At 46.9% G+C, this 14,171-nt stretch overlaps 1 protein-coding gene and 1 long non-coding RNA gene across 6 annotated transcripts in view; one reads left to right on the top strand and one right to left on the bottom strand.

The window, feature by feature from the left end:
- The window catches only part of LOC141992197 (uncharacterized), a 36,553-nt gene extending 31,718 nt beyond the window's left edge, over positions 1–4,835 (top strand). Inside the window, exons 3-4 of the long non-coding RNA XR_012640549.1 lie at positions 3,393–3,608; positions 4,274–4,835. This is a non-coding gene — a long non-coding RNA (uncharacterized LOC141992197). The remainder of the gene's footprint in view (positions 1–3,392; positions 3,609–4,273) is intronic.
- Positions 1–14,171, bottom strand: part of RABGAP1L (RAB GTPase activating protein 1 like) — a 549,683-nt gene that overhangs the window by 25,207 nt on the left and 510,305 nt on the right. The gene's annotated exons all lie outside the window — the stretch shown is intronic.

The raw sequence follows: 14,171 nt of genomic DNA, 5'->3' as shown, positions 1-14,171 counted from the left end.
TGTCCCAGAGTTAAGTGATGCCCTATGACACTGATAAAGCTGCATTGTTCACTTCCAGCCACAGCAGGGAAACAGTGAGTCAGCTACACAGATGAAAATCACAGACAGATTTGGTAAACAACTGTGCAAACAGGTCAAGTCACAGACAGCTGGATTTACACGAAAACATCCATCTGCTTTTTTTGCAAAAAAAATCAGTCAAGATATAGAGACAGCATCTGTATTTTTAGGTGTAGAATGGAGATACTCAGCTTTACATTTATTTTTTAATTGGCTATAATGTAGCTTTGTGTATACTCTCATTACTTGCTCCCTTGACAGACCTTTAACAGCACTCTAATGTCCCCATACAATCCATAATAGGCAACAACAAAGTTGCTAGCTGTATGGCATACATTGGCATCAGGCAAGGACATCAGTGAAAGAATATGTCACAGTGATTTATAAAAAGATACATGATTTGCCTGATCTGTTCCTGTGATATTTCTGCCAGTCTTCTAATCCCCGCCCCCTTGTTATTAAGCAATTGACGAAAATCAGGAGCATTACATGCTAATACAGAGCTTCACGTGACAGCAGCATTGCAGCTACTGGCAGGACAGCGCTGCACCACAACCACCCTGTCATAGTGGTTGTTGGGAAGAGAAGGCTTTGTGGCCACTAGAGGATACTGCATGTGTGTGGGCGCGCATGCATGTGAGTGGGACTTAATATAGTTTCTCTCCAATTTTCCATTTGGGGATTTTCTTCCCCTGCCATAGGAAAGGGCCGAGGTGGTTCCCAAAGTCACAGCAGAAAGGGTCGGGGGAGTTACAGCTGGGAGATGTGGAAGCCAATCCTGCTTGCAAGGTGCAGTACACTGTCACAGGGAGTTTCTATGCTAGATGCAGGAAGGGCTAATACAGCACAATGAATCAGTTGCAGCCTATTGTTAAACATAAACCTACAGCTCTAAAATAAAGACTTTGAAGAGAATAAGGAGAACAGAGAAGAATACAATCAATGCAATAATTCTGGATAAATGTTCATGAGAATTCTACTTGGATGCCTCTTAAATAAATATCTATGAAAAGTGCTAAGTGATAAGAGGGAGATAGTATTATTATTACCTGAAAACAAATTTGAATGAAAATAATTTAACAGGAGAAGCTCATTTATATGTCAATTGACCCCTACTAACTATATGAAAAGCAGGGCTTCCTGGGAAAGTACAAACCATTTCCTCTTTCCTACTATGCTATGGCTGTTAAGGCTACCTTAACATTCAGCGCTAAATGTACACTTCAAAGTAAGATTTTAAGGAAATGAACCAATCCTACACAAAACCCAATCTATTCCCACCCTGCTGTGCTTCCATGATGTTTACTTTGATCTTGCTCAGAGAAATAGACACCAGAATGATGTGTCGCTAGGATACCTTCCAAGCTTATGTCTCTTGTGCTTACTGTGTGATGCTTTGCATCTACCGGCTATTGGCACAAAGCAGGGAGAGAAAAAGAAGGGAATGACAGGTGGAGAAGCATGTACAGATATAAAAAGCAGGAGTATTTATGAAGCAAAAGGAGAATTAGACTAGAAATTGCTGCACCTTGAAGTGCTGTAGTGCAAGGTAAACAATTCTTTTGGACAATGTTGAAAATTTCAGATCTGTATTGGAAATTTCAGGACAAAGCCACCAGACCCCAGTGCAAAGAAAGGGGCACAGTGAGGGAGAAAATAGTAAATGAATTGTTGTACCAACCAACTTACCTGCTTCTCGATATTTTTAATTAATAGTGGATCAAATCCTTAAGGTGCACATGCAAAAGTGTTTGTGCTAAATCTCATTAGTCTCACAAGGTCTGGGTTTGCATACATGCATATATCTACAGTCATTCACTTACATACCTCCATGATGGGCACACATTCTACATACGTAGGGTGGATACAAATAAATTAGATTGGCTAGACAGGAAGATAGGCAGAAGAGGCCGGAGAAAGATTTCATGGTCACCTGTACTCCTTACTTTCAGGTATTTGTGAGTTTAAGTCAAACCTTAATGACATATGAATGTTTATTTCATATTTACTGATCAACAGAACTACCAATTAAGCAGATCCAAATTATCAATCATTTCTATATTATGCACACTTCTATTGCATCCACCACTGCAGTCCTCCTGGATGGTGAAAGGGACTTGCTAGACGGTCGTGATGGTTAAAGCATGACCTCATGCACACCTACCAGTTCCTCAGAGGTCCAAACATCAAAAAAAGCTGGGGGAGTTTTTGCACATCTTACGAAGGAAGCATGAGGCCCAAGTTCCTGCGTTTTATATCTTGATATATAACTAGGTACGTATATGGCCGCCATCACTATAGCATCCAAGTGCCTCACAAACAATCACTTCTCCACCTCATAGGCGTATAGATTATTACTCCATGTTACGGATGGGTAACTGAAGCACGAAAAAGCCAAAGTTCACACAAGAAGTTTGTGACAGAGCTGAGAATTGAACCCAGGTCACCTGAATCCCAGTTCAATGCAAGACCAACCTTATTCTCTTCTTTGTAATACAAGATAGATAGGCAGAAGAAAGGCAGTATAAAGATATGGGCTGGGTAAGCAATAACCTATACTAGGAGGTTTGGAGGAGGGCTGAGAGACATCGCCATGAAACAAACAACTACAAAGAGCACAGTATCGAGGCTTTATGGCACCAGTTTAGTGTTCTGTGAGGATGAGGACTAGTTCTCCTTATTGGGACTGTGTTAGGGCTTGGCTACACTTGCGAGTTACAGCGCAATAAAGGAGCCCCGGGCGCACTAACTCACTACCCGTCCACACTGGCAAGGCACGTAGAGCGCTCTGACTCCGCAGCTACAGTGCTGCTGGTACTCTGCCACGGCACCAGTATGAACACCCTGGTCTGTTACTGCACTGTGATCGGCCTCCAGAAGTATCCCACAATGCCTGTTCTAGCCACTCTGGTTATCACTTTGAACTCTACTGCCCTGCCCTCAGGTGACCAACAATCAGACCCGCCCTTTAAATTCTCTGGGAATTTTGAAAATCCCCTTCCTGTTTGCTCAGCCAGGCGTGGAGTGCTCTCAGAGAATCTTTCCAGGTGACCATGCCTCCACACGCCAGGCAATCCCCAGTATGGAGCAATGGCGAGATGCTGGACCTCATCAGTGTTTTGAGGGGGAGGAAGCTATCTGGTCCCAGCTGTGCTCCAGCCGCAGGAATTATGATATCTTTGGGCAGATATCAAGGGCCATGATGGAAAGGGCCATGACTGAGACGCACTGCAGTGCAGGGTTAAAGTACAGGAGCTGTGGAACGCCTACCACAAAGCCCGAAAGGCAAACAGCTGCTCTGGTGCTGCCCCACAACCTGCTGTTTTTACAAGGAGCTGGGTGCGATACTTGGGGGTGACCCTACCTCCATGCTGAGTACCACCATGGACACCTCAGAGGCCAATGCAACAAGGAGGGAGGAGGAGCAGCAAAGCGGGAGCGAGTGGGCTGAGGCGGAGGAAAACACCCCAGAATCCCCAGCCAGGAGGAAGGTAGCCAGTCGCGGCGGCCGGTGCTTGGGGAAGGACAAACACCAGAGGAGGTTCCCGGTAAGCGGCTTTTATTTTGGGAAGGAAGTTATTCAGTGCGGGCTCTTGGGATGAGAAGGGTTAGGGCCGTGTGCATGCGTAGATGCGGAACAGGGCATTGATGTGCACTCTCACATTGCGGTAATCAACCTCAGTGATCTCTTCAAAGGTCTCAACCAGAACTTGGGAAATGCGCTTGTGCAGGTGTCTCGGGAGAGCCACTGTGTTCCTTGTCCTAGTAAGGCTAACTTGTCCGCGCCACTGTGCCGCGTGGGGTGGGGGGACCGTTGTTGCACACAGGCAAGCTGCATATGGGCCAGGGTGGAAGCCGCATTGCAGTAGAAGACCCTCCCTTGCTTTCCAGGTCACCCTCAGCAGAGATATCTTCCAGGACGAACTCCTGTGGAAAATGTGGGGACAGTGATCAGTATAGGGGCCCCCTGCCGCTATTGGCTCTCCCCAAGGCACAGAAACCCAGAGGACAGTACAGCCGTGAAACAATCAGTCACGCTTGACCCTGTGCTTACTCACCATTTTGGGGCTCCCGTGGGTTATGTGCGCTTGCTTTGGGACAGGCAAATTATGCTATTGTGTAGACTGTGCTTGCCCTGGAGTATGGGGGAATCATTGCTCTGTTTGGTGTGAACAATGCTGCCTCTGTTAAGTGTTGCATTTTGCCTTTACAGATGCAACCTCGAGATCTCAGCCGTCTGTGTTATCAACAGCTGAGAGGCTGCAAAGAATCAGGAAGAGCCCACGTAGAAGCAAAGAGGACATGCTGCATGAAGTCATGCAGCATTCAACTAATGAAAATAAAAAAAGTGCAGGAGTGGCAGGAGAGTGAAAGGAGGGTCCGCCAGCAGAATGCAGATTGCCAGCACCAAAGCACAGAGCGGCTGATAAGCATCATGGAGCACCAAGAGGACTCGATCCAGGCACTCGTAGCCATGCAGGCAGAGCACTACCGCACCCTCCCCCCCGCAGCCCTTGTCCCATAACTCTTTCCCTTGTGCCACCATGTCACCTCCAAACCACTTTCCCCAACATCTGGGTTCTTACCACCACCCGCTGCCTCCAACCCCTGTAGCTTCACCACCCAGCCCTGAAAACTACAACCCTTACCCACTGCACTAAACCCCCATCACCATGCAGTGTAGTGTAGCCATCCTGAAGTGCAGCACGCATTGCACAGCACTCCAGACAGGACATACGCAAATTTGTGATTGTACCATTCCCCACCCCACCCTACCCCCTTGCCCTTTGTGTTTCCCAAGCAGTTGTGTTGTGTTTCTTTTCAATACATTGATTTTTTGAATTTGAAAACATTCTTTATTATTGCATAACGTAAAAGAAACCTTAGCCTAGAAAATCAACAGGCACTGCAAGTCAGTGTATCATACATAGCAAACACAGATTCCTACTGCACTTCACTCCCGTGTAGGGCATCACACCAGACATTACTGTTTGCTTTCAGCCTCAAATTGCTCCCTCAAGACATCCCTAATACTTGCAGCCCCACGCTGGGCCCCTGCTCTCTGGCTGTTCAAATTCAGCCTCCAGGTGTTGAACCTCTGAGTTCCATGCCTGAGTGAATCTTTCACCCTTCCCTTCACATGGAGGGTACAGCACGCAGATATAACCGCGGGGATGCTGTTATCGGCCAGGTCCAGCTTCCCATACAGAGAGTGCCAGCGACCCTTTAAACGGCCAAAAGCACACTCCACAGTCATTCTAAACCAGCTCAGCCTGTTGTTGAACCACTCCTTGCTGCTATCAAGGCTCCCTGTGTAGGGTTTCATGAGCCATGGTATCAAAAGGTAAGCGGGGTCTCCAAGGATCACAGTGGGCATTTTGACTTCCCCTACAGTGATCTTCTGGTCTGGGAAAAAGGTCCAGGCTTGCTGCTTCCTGAACAGGCCAGTGTTACAAAAGATTTGTGCATCCTGCACCTTTCCGGGCCAGCCTGCGTTAATGTCAATGAAACACCCATGGTGATCCACAAGCACCTGGAGAACCATAGACCAACAGCCCTTCTGATTAACATACTTGGAGGCTAGGTGGGCTGGTGCCAGAATTGGAATATGAGTCCCATCTATCACCGCTCTGCAGTTAGGGAAACCCATTTGTGCAAAGCCAGCCACAATGTCATGCACATTACCCGGAGTCACGGTTCTTCTGAGCAGGATGCAATAAATGGCCCTGCAAACTTGCATCAACACAATTCCAACTGTCGACTTTCCCACTCCAAACTGGTTAGCGACTGATCAGTAGCTGTCTGGAGTTGCCAGTTTCCAGACTGCAATAGCCACCCGCTTCTCCACCATCAGGGCAGCTCTCAATCTTGTGTCCTTGCGCCGCAGGCTGGGGGCGAGCTCCTCACACAGTCCCATGGAAGTGGCTTTTCTCATCCAAAAGTTCTGCAGCCACTGCTCGTCATCCCAGACTTGCATGACGATGTGATCCCACCACTCAGTGCTTGTTTCCCGATCCCAAAAGCGGCGTTCCACAATGGTGAGCATGTCCGTGAATGCCACAAGCAAACTCGTGTCATTTGCGTTACTCGAGTCAATATCATCGTCAGAGTCCTCACTGTCACTTTGTGTCTTAAGGAATAACTCGACTGCCAAACGTGACGTGTTGGCGAGACTCATCAGCATATTCCTCAGCAATTCGGGCTCCATTCCCGCAGACCGAAAGGGAAGACAGAGCACACAGTACAAAAACCGTTGAAAGATGGTGCCAAATGTGGTTGGAAGGAAAGGGAATATGCTTGGATGCGAACCAATGCCTCATGGGGCATTGGGACAGGAACCAGAATGCCCCACACTCCCCACCCCCTTCCCGCAAGCCACAGCTCCAGAATTGGAATAGGTGCTCTGTGGGATAGCTGCCCACAATGCATTGCTCCCAATGCAGCTGCAAGTGCCGCAAATGTGACCATGCCAGTGCGCTTGCAGCTGTCAGTGTGGACAGACTGCAGCATTTTCCTACTGTGCTGTACGAAGGCGGGTTTAACTGACAGTGCTCTACATCTGCAAATGTAGCCATGCCCTTAGAGGCCGTTAACAGGAACCTAAACACACTAGCCAGTAGTATGCAGAACTCCTTGTTAAATTTTTAAAACATACTTGGCCACCTGCTGGGAGCAGCCTTACTTGTCTGGTTTAGGGTATTGTTGTGAGCTGACTGAAACCTTGTTATGGGTTGCCACATTGAGATTGAGAGGTGTGAACACACCCTTCAATTAACATGAGGATAAGACCCCATCTAGGACAAAAGTGAAGTACCCCTGAGCCAATGGTTCATCAGGCTGACACGGTTAAGGCATGTCAGTTTCATAGTCAATGGTACACAAGGGAGCAATGTGGCCAGCATCATGTCCACCTGCCATAGTCTGCCCTAACCTGAAGGAGCAGGTACCATTTTGCAGCTGGGTAAACTGGAAGTCACCTTTCAGCATGAGATTGAGTAAGACTCAAACCCACAACCTTCAGTCTTGTAGCTGAGTGCTTTAAGCACTGTGACGAAGTGGGACTGTTCTTAATGTTTCCTCTGAATACTGTAGGGGTGCCTCAGTTTCCCCTATGCATTTCTTAAGTCTCTAGGTGGTGGGATAAGGGAGTGTAATTGTTGCAGAGCCCTAAAGGGCTAGTGTACATAAATGGCCGACACTCTGTCTCCTGGCAACTGATGGCCTGGGCCCTTCCCCCTGCAAGGTGATAGCTAAAGGGCTGAAGAACAAAGGAATCAGGTGACCTCCTGGCCCGGGAAAGGGACAAAGCCCAGAGGAGGGGCTGCAGGGTGAGTCAGTTGAGGCTGGCTGGGGACATGGAGTGAAGTGCAGACGTGGTTGTCTGGCTCACTGCCCCCCAAAATGGACCCGGCTGAGGGGTCCTGTTCTCTATACCTACAAGCTCTGTTTTAGACCATGTTCCTGTCATCTAATAAACCTCTGTTTTAGGTCTGACTGCGAAGCTGGGGTGCAGGACCCTCTGGCTTCCCCAGGACCCCGCCTGGGCGGGCTTGCTGTGGGAAGCGCACGGAGGGGCAGACGATGCTGAATGCTCCGAGGTCAGACCCAGGAAGATGGAAGCTCTGTGAGCTTTTTGCCCTGCAGACAGGCGCTCACCCAGAGGAGACTTCACCCGAATCCTGCCTGGCTTCGAAGGGAGCAGTTCCAGAGCATCGCCCAGGGACTCTGTGACAAGCACTCAGTCACTGCACCTGTGAATCCACCCAGAAACTTTTGCTGAGTATTGTTTTAGGTAGGGGTGTGTGCAGAAAAACTGAACACAGGAACTGAGAACAGACAGAACAGAGAGGGAACCAAAAGCAAACAGCAAGAGAGTCAAGCAGTAACCTGTGGGGATAGTGTGACCCTGAGAAAAGCTAGAGAAATAAACTGTCTTTCGGTTGGCTAGAGAGGCTTGGGGACTGTAAGTTAAGTAACCGCTCCTTTTTGTTCTTGGTTCCTCCAGCATTTGTAGAAGCTAGACTCCATACATTCCTTGTGTGACATACTGTACCTCGAAATAGCACCCTGTAACCCACACATTCACCACTTGTATATGGTTATGATATTTGTACAAAGAATGCTTTCTAAGGTATCCTATGAAAGTCATGATTTCCTGGAACTCATTCTGTCAAAATATGTATATCATCATTGTATACGGAGTTATGAGATTTTGCTACATGATTGTTATTGAAATATGTTATGAGTCAGGGAGATGCCCAAAGCTAGCTCTCCAGTAGCAACAAAATGGGTGACCCACATCCAGACAGGTGTTAAGCGACCATCATCAGCCATTGACCTGGAGGGGGGGGACTGTAAACAAGAGATTTACAATTCAGTAAGAGACAGTTGCTCAAGCTCTGTACAATAGGGGATTGCTTAACTCCATGACTCAGCCAAGTATGAGGACTCGTGATGATTGACTCCATGTTTGAGCCAGTATTTTTCCAGGCACATGAACCTGAGAGTATAAAATAAGGGACAGTGGAATCATGAGTCCACTTCTCTCCTCCCCCATCTACTCTGAAGTAGCAAGAATGCTTGGAAGAAAAGACTTTGAACTATGGAAACTGGTCCCAGGCTGAGCAGGGAATTCAGCCTGTGTATTAAAAACGGTGAACTGCTTACAACGCCTAGTGGGGTGAGAAAAGCTGCTTGATTCAAATCTCACTTAGTCTGATAAAGTTTAGGATTTGACTGTGATTTTATTTTATTACTCTTTAATTTCTTATGTAACAAACTCTAACCACTATCCTAACACTTATAATCACTTAAAATCTATCTTTCTGTAGTTAATAAACTTATTTTAAAGTTTTATCTTTACCAGTGAGTTTGTTCAAAGTGCTTGGGGAATCTGCTCAGATTACAAAGTGCATGCCTACTACCCTTTGGTGAAATGGCGAACTAATTAATGAGCTTACATTGCTCAAGGGAAGGTCTTGAGTAGTGTAAGATGGTACATTTCTGGAATCCAATGCTGGGGTTGGGGGGATTTGCTAGTGTCTCCCTGTGTACAGTTCATGAGAGGCTGTGAGAGCCTGCATGTAACTTCGGGTGTGCCCTCACATGCTAATGGCTGTGTGAGAGCAAAGCCTGAAGGGGCTGCTTGTCACTAGCAGAGCAGTGTGAGAGGTACCCTGATCCAGAGAGTTAAAGAGGACACAAAGGTCCCACAGTCCAGGTTGTACCTCAGGGTCTGTCACACCTTGTAAATAAACAAGACAGCATCAAAAAAATACCAGACGCTATCAATTTCTATTTCCACCTGGAACATCCCCAGTGCCCTGAACTTTGTCTAGCCACTTGGGTCAAAAGGCAACAACACTACTAGTTCTCCTTATTAGGATGGTGTTACAGACCATTACCAGGAGACTAAACACACTAGCCAGTAATATGCAGCTCTCCTTGTTAAATTTTTGAAATGTATTTGGCCACCTGGGAGCAGCCTTACTGATCTGGTTTCGGAGATCATTCTCTAGCTGGAGCAGAAGTGGAATTCTACTTGTGTGGATTCTACTTGGTGCTTTAACCACCCGTCCCAAAGGCAGCAGAAATCAATCCGAACCTGAATGGTAAACCACGAATGTTTGTCGAAAACAAGTCATACATAGGGAGTCCTAGAAACAAGAGTGTCTACTGCCTCTCTTAAAGCTGCTCTGTTTTGCTTTCTCACTTTTCCATTCCCTGAGAGTTCAGTGGTGAGTTCTTGATATTTTATAGGCTTCCATACAAACTGTTTGTACAATCTCTCCTCTGATTTCCTAATGGCAGGATCGTGCCCTCATCCTATGTGTCTGTACAAGGGAAGACACCCCCTCCCCATCTGCTTAGGACCAAACCCAATTGCAGCTGGAGTGTGGGAGAGAGAGCAAGGGCTGTGCACCTGGTACCCCATTCTGTGAGCAAATGTTATACTTTTATTCTCTTACTGGTGCTAAAGGTGAGTAATACAATCTCCCTAATGCTACCATTAGACAGGGACAGAATTACATTGGAAGATACAAGGGTAATGCAGTTAGAAGAGGTTTCAATGCTCAAAGAGAGACATCTCCATTCGGACAAATATATCTCCACTTACGCCACATTATCATCATCACTGGAAAAGAATATCCAAATACAACGAAATACTGTTCCAGCAATTTGAGAAAAAGCTTCCACTAGGAAAACATTCCACTCCAGAACAATAATCCCATATATTATAAACTTTACATATGCATAACAACTGACGTGGCCTCTACTACTATCCAGTAGTAGTATTCTCCAAGGAGTCTGACATTATTATAGCTCTTTCTTTTCCTGGATCCATGCTGTTTTGCACTTTAACTCCTTGATACAGTTTGCCCAACTCATGATCTCAAACTGTGATCTATTAGTTTACAAACATCTGACAAATCTCTAGGCCCTTTCATAAATAATTGCATTATGTTAGCCATGTTTCACTCTTCATGGATTGCGGCTGAACTGAGTATGCTCATAAAAGTGTCCATGAAAGCTTCTGCAATATTGATTTCTTCTTTCTTTAACACCTTGAGGCGTATGCTGGCTGGATTGTGTGGTATCAAATTTAGGATTTATAAACCTTGCTTAACCGTGTATCTCAATATCTCATATTCCATTCCCCTACATTTGATTTTTATTTTATTGTATTGTATTCTTCACAACCAGACACACACACACAGCCAGTCATGCAGTAATCTCAATAAAACACTCAAACACAAGGAACTGAACAAACAAAACTTCCCTCTGAAGAAGCACAAGACTCTCAATGGGGCAAAAACAATGCCATTATCAAGTGGAGTGAACATTCAAATGATCAGTACAATGAGCTGTCAGATGGCAGTTGAGGAAAAATAATACATTGCACTCTTTAGCTTGTTCTCCCAGTTCACAGGAACAAAAAGATCTACAACTGCTATAAGGTCACCCTCTTTGAGGAGGAGTCTGAGGCATGGCAGCACACTGCTCTCTACCAGCCATGGGTGGCCAGGACAAGAAGGAATCAGTGTCCACTCAACTTCTGGAGAGTTTTCTTTCATCCAACAATATTTTAAGTAATTTATGGACAATCCACACCAATCCTGATGTATTAATGAAGTCCACATCTACATCCCCTTTTCTCCAAGGATCTCAGAATGTTTTACAAACAGTCACTAAGCCTCAGTTCCATGTGAATTTGTATTATCATGCTCATTTTATAGACAGGGAAATTGAGGCAAGTTATGTGACTTGCCATGGTTTCAAAGGGAGCCAGTGGCTGACCCAGAGCCAGAACAGTCAGCATGGATTCACCAAGAGCAAGTCATGCCTGACTAATCTAATTGCCTTCTATGACGAGATAACTGGCTCTGTGGATGAGGGGAAAGCCATGTTGTTCCTTGACTTTAGCAAAGCTTTTGACACTGTCTCCCACAGTATTCTTGCCAGCAAGTTAAAGAAGTATGAGCTGGATGAATGGACTATAAGGTGGATAGAAAGCTGGCTAGATTGTTGGGCTCAACGGGTAGTGATCAATGGCTCCATGTCTAGTTGGCAGCCGGTATCAAGTGGAGTGCCCCAAGGGTCGGTCCTGGGGCCGGTTTTGTTCAATATCTTCATTAATGATCTGGAGGATGGTGTGGATTGCACCCTCAGCAAGTTTGCAGATGACACTAAACTGGGAGGAGAGGTAGATACGCTGGAGGGTAGGGATAGGATACAGACGGACCTAGACAAATTGGAGGATTGGGCTAAAAGAAATCTGATGAGGTTCAACAAGGACAAGTGCAGAGTCCTGCTCTTATGATGGAAGAATCCCATGCACCGCTACAGACTAGGGACCGAATGGCTAGGCAGCAGTTCTGCAGAAAAGGACCTAGGGGTTACAGTGGACGAGAAGCTGGATATGAGTCAACAGTATGCTGTTGTTGCCAAGAAGGTCAATGGCATTTTGGGATGTATAAGTAGAGGCATTGCCAGCAGATTGAGGGACGTGATCGTTCCCCTCTATTCAACATTGGTGAGGCCTCATCTGGAGTACTGTGTCCAGTTTTGGGCCCCACACTACAAGAAGGATGTGGAAAAATTGGAAAACATCCAGTGGAGGGTAACAAAAATGATTAGGGGGCTGGAACACATGACTTATGAGGAGAGGCTGAGGGAACTGGAATTGTTTAGTCTGCGGAAGAGAAGAATGAGGGGGGATTTGATGGCTGCTTTCATCTACCTGAAAGGGGGTTCCAAAGGGGATGGATCTAGACTGTTCTCAGTGGTAGCAGATAACAGAACGAGGAGTAATGGTCTCAAGTTGCAGTGGGGGAGGTTTAGGTTGGATATTAGGAAAAACTTTTTCACTAGGAGGGTGGTGAAACACTGGAATGCGTTACCTAGGGAGGTGGTGGAATCTCCTTCCTTAGAAGTTTTTAAGGTCAGGCTTGACAAATCCCTGGCTGGGATGATTTAGTTGGGGATTGGTCCTGCTTTGAGCAGGGGGTTGGACTAGATGACCTCCTGAGGTCCCTTCCAACCCTGATATTCTATGATTCTATGAACTCCCAATTCCTAATCTGCAGCTCTAACTACTAGACCACATTAAGCAGAGTATTTTCATTCTTTACTTCTTATTTATTAGTGGTCTTCCTTTAATCATAGATCCACAGCTCCTCATAGCCTTCCTATATACTGCTTCATATACACTAATAACTGAATAGCCAACTGAATTTGCTAAATTTAATATTCTGTTAGATTTATTTCTGCAGTCTTCTACTGCTCTCTCTGGTTTCTATATATAAAATAAACAAACAAACCAAACATTTAATATTTTCCTCTCACTTTCTTTGAAGTCGGTGATTTAAGTTTTTGGCTCCACTTGTTTGCTTTCCTTGGTATTAGGGCTGCCAACTGTCTAATCACAGAAACCCAAATATCCTTGCTCCGCCCCTGCCCTGCCCCTTCCCTGAGGCCCCATCCCACTCACTTCATTCCCCCTCCCTCCGTTGCTTGCTATCCCCCATGCTCACTCACTTTCACCGGGCTGAGACAGGGCGTTGGGGTGCGGGAGGGGTTGCGGCTGTAGGCCGAGGAGTTTGGAGTGTGGGAGGGGGCTGAGCCTGGGGCAGGAGGTTGGGGTGCGAGAGAGGGTGAGGGATGCAAGCTCTGGGAGAGAGTTTGGGTGCAGGAGGGGGCTCAGGGCTCAGGGCTGGGGTAAGGGGTTGGGGTGCAGGAGGGGTGCAGGCTCTGGGAGGGAATGTGGGTGCAGGAGGGGGCTCTGGGCTGGGGCAGGGGGCTGGGGTGCAGGAGGGGGTGCAGGATGCAGGCTCTGGGAGGGAGTTTGGGTGTGGGAGGGGGCTCAGGGCTGGGGAAGGGGATTGGGGTGTGAGCTCCAGCCAGGAAGGGCTTACCTCAGGTGGCTCTGCGGGGCAGCGGTACAGTGGGGCTAAGGCAGGCTCCCTGCCTGTCCTGCGCTGCTCCTGGAAGCAGCCAGCACGTCCCTGTGGCCCCTGGAGGGGAGCAGGCTCCATGTGCTGCCCGCGCCTGCAAGTGCAGCCCCCGCAGTTCCCAGCCAATGGGAGCTGCAGAGTCAGCACTCGGAGACCCCCTGCCCCTCCGCGCCCAGGGGCCGCAGGGACATGCCGTCTGCTTCGGGGAGTGGCACGGGGCCAGGGCAGGCAGGGAGCCTGCCTTAGCCCCCTGCACCGCCTGACTTTTAGCAGCCTCAAATCTCCCGGTTTGACTTCAGTAGCCTCCAGGAGGTAGAGACCGATTCCAGGAGACTCCCAGCGAAACTGGGAGGGTTGGCAACCCTACTTGGTATTTCAAGATTAGGGGGCGAAATTAAACTACTTCAAAGTCAAGATGCCACCACAATCTAATTATTTGTTAGACCAATGAATGCTTAACTTTCTCCACACTTACAGTCTAAAAATACCTAAAGTTAAAAGTAAGTCAATTTTATAATGATGTTTGGCTTATTGAAGTATGTCATCTGAGAACCAGAAGGTTTAGACTAAATTCTAAACCAATACTCAGAATACAGAGTAGTGAAAACGAATTAAGATCATATGTAGTATCTTGGCTTGTATTTCAAGTTATTGTAC

This window comes from Natator depressus, chromosome 8 (genome assembly GCF_965152275.1).
Source record: "Natator depressus isolate rNatDep1 chromosome 8, rNatDep2.hap1, whole genome shotgun sequence".
In the NCBI taxonomy this organism is placed as follows: domain Eukaryota; kingdom Metazoa; phylum Chordata; order Testudines; family Cheloniidae; genus Natator; species Natator depressus.
This window is presented reverse-complemented; position numbering and strand designations above follow the sequence as displayed.